Consider the following 3,021-nt stretch of genomic DNA (forward strand, 5'->3'; position numbering starts at 1 on the left):
TACTAATCAGTGATAGCCACGTTTTGAGACAATGTATCCCACAATGCACTGCGCGGTTTGTGTTTATTTTAAATAATACAACTCTAAAAACTAACACATGTAATACTTTTTTCCTTAATCATATTTTACACCGATTCATAATTTACCTGTTTATATATTGTTTATATATTTATTGATTTAAACCGTCATAGGGACCGTAATTGTACCGATAGTCAATCCACTCGATTCCTCTTCTATGTCAGCTTTGCGCAGTGGCAGTATCGTAGCCGATGAGGTCTATCCGAGGCGCGATTATTGCTAGTTGAAAACTTTACCCAATACCCCGCTGAGACGACTTGAAATATAGTCGGCTTTGGCAATTTTTGACGGTCTCTAAGGAGACTGATTTAGCTGTGTAAGTAAATACGTGAACAGAAAATAAAATCGTGTCTGTATTACTGACTGCGCGTGCAGGTCACTTTGTCATGAATTTAATAAAATAATCTGCTTTGGAAGCTACTATAAAGGCCAACATATTAAAATTGATTTAAAATTCCCTGGAGATAAAAGTCATCTCGTTTATTTTTACCGTTTGCATGCAATGTGATGGTTTCTTATTATGACCAATAGATGTCACTGTCTACCAAAATACATTGGTTATGTAGTGACGTTCAGCAACCAGGTGTGGGCAGCATTGTATTGTATGAGACATACCGGAAGAATATAACAATATATTCAATTTAGCAGACAATTTTATACAAAGCAACATAGTGTAGTGCCATGCGTGCATACATTATATTCATAAGGCTTTCCATTAGATGTTGGAGCATTACTGCTTCCATTCAGCCACAAGATCATTAGTGAAGTCGGGCACTGATGTTGGGCGATTAGGCCTGGTTCGCAGTCGGCTTTCCAATTCATCCCAAAGGTGTTTGATGGGGGTTGAGGTCAGGGCTCTGTGCAGGCCAGTCAATTTCTTCCACACTGATCTCAACAAACCATTTCTGTATGGACCTCGCTTTTTGCACGGGGGAACTGTCATGCTGAAACAGGAAAGGGCCTTCCCAAACTGTTGCCACAAAGTTGGAAGCACAGAATAATCTAGAATGTCATTGTATGCTGTAGCATTAAGATTTCCCTTCACTAGAACTAAGGGGCCTAACCCGAACCATGAAAAACAGCCTCAGACCATTATTCCTCCTCCACCAAACTTTACAGTTGGCATTATGCATTGGGGCAGGTAGCATTCTCTTAGCATTTGCCAAACCCAGATTTTGCCGTCGGACTGTCAGATGGTGAAGCGTGAGTCATCACTCCAGAGAACTCGTTTCCACTGCTCCAGAGTCCAATGGCAGCAAGCTTTACACCACTCCAGCTGATGCTTGGCATTGCGCATGGTGATCTTAGGCTTGTGTGCGGATGCTCGGCCATGGAAACCCCATTTCATGAAGCTCACAAAGAACAGTTATTGTACTGAAGTTGCGTCCAGAGGCAGTTTGGAACTCGGTAGTGAGTGTTGCAACCAAGGACAGACAATTTCAGCACTCAGCAGTCCTGTTCTGTGATATTGTGTGGCCTACCACTTCGCAGCTGAGCCGTTGTTGCTCCTAGATGTTTACACTTCACAGTAACAGCACTTACTGTTGACCGGGGCTGCTCTAGCAGAGTAGAAATTTGACGAACTGACTTTGGAAAGGTGGCATACTATGATGGTGCCATGTTGAAAGTCACTGACCCCCATCAAACACAGGCCATTCTACTACCAAATTTTGGCAAAGTTATTAGAAAACAAAAACAAACAAAAAACATATTTACATAAATATTCAGATCTTTTGCCATGAGACTCGAAATTGAGCAGGTGCATCCTGTTTCCATTGATCATCCTTGAGATGTTTCTACAACTTGATTGGAGTCCACCTGTGGTGAATTTGGAAAGGCATACACCTGTCTATTTAAGATCCCACAGTTGCCAGTGCATGTCAGAGCAAAAGTCAGGAGGAGCTCGAAGGAATTGTCTGTAGAGCGTTGAGATAGGATTGTGTTGTGGAACAGATCTGGGGAAGTGTACCAAAACATTTCTGCAGTATTGAAAATCCCCAAGAACACAGTGGCCTCCATTATTCTTAAATGGAAGAAGTTTGGAACCACCAAGACTCATGCTAGATCTGGCCATCCGGCCAAACTGAGCAATCAGGGGGAGAAGGGCCTTGGTCAGGGAGGTGACCAAGAAGCTGATGGTCACTCTGACAGAGCTCTGGAGTTACTCTGTGGAGATGGGAGGACCTTACAGTAGAACAACCATCTCTGCTGCACTCCACCAATCAGGCCTTTATGGTAGAGTGGCCAGACGGAAGCCACTCCTCTGTAAATGGCACATTATAGCTCGCTCGGAGTTCCAGACTCTCAGACCATAAGAAACCAGATTCTCTGGTCTGATGAAACCGAGACTGAACTCTTTGGCCTCAATGCCAAGCGTCACATCTGGAGGAAACCTGGCACCATCCCTACGGTGAAGCATGGTGGTGGCAGCATCATGTTGTGGGGATGTTTTTCAGTGGCAGGGACTGAGAGACTAGTCAGGATCGAGGGAATGATGAACGGAGCAAAGTACAGAGAGATCCTTGATGAATACCTGTTCAAGAGCGCTCAGAACCTCAAACTGGGGTGAAGGTTCACCTTCCAACAGGACAACGACCATAAGCACACAGCCAAGACAATGCAGGAGTGGCTTCAGGACAAGTCTCTGAATGTCCTTGAGTGCCCCAGCCAGAGCCCGGACTTGAACCCGATCAAACATCTCTGAAGAGACCTGAAAATAGCTGTGCAGTGATGCTCTCCATCCAACCTGACAGAGCTTGAGAGGATCTGCAGAGAAGAATGGGAGAAACTCTCCAAATACAGGTGTGCCCAGCTTGTAGCGTCATACTCAAGAAGACTCAATGTTGTAATCGCTGCCAAAGATGCTTCAACAACGTACTAAGTAAAAGGTCTGAATACTTATGCAAATGTGATATTTCAGTTTTATGATAATGCAGTATAACA

General features: G+C 44.0%; 1 non-coding gene across 1 annotated transcript; it reads left to right on the forward strand.

The window, feature by feature from the left end:
• Positions 1-240: 240 nt before the first annotated feature.
• LOC115134886 (U4 spliceosomal RNA) lies at positions 241-381 on the forward strand. Its single transcript, XR_003864393.1, has one exon. It is a non-coding gene; the product is annotated as a U4 spliceosomal RNA (small nuclear RNA).
• The last annotated feature ends 2,640 nt before the right edge of the window (positions 382-3,021 follow it).

Source organism: Oncorhynchus nerka, linkage group LG9a (assembly GCF_034236695.1).
Source record: "Oncorhynchus nerka isolate Pitt River linkage group LG9a, Oner_Uvic_2.0, whole genome shotgun sequence".
Classification (NCBI taxonomy): domain Eukaryota; kingdom Metazoa; phylum Chordata; class Actinopteri; order Salmoniformes; family Salmonidae; genus Oncorhynchus; species Oncorhynchus nerka.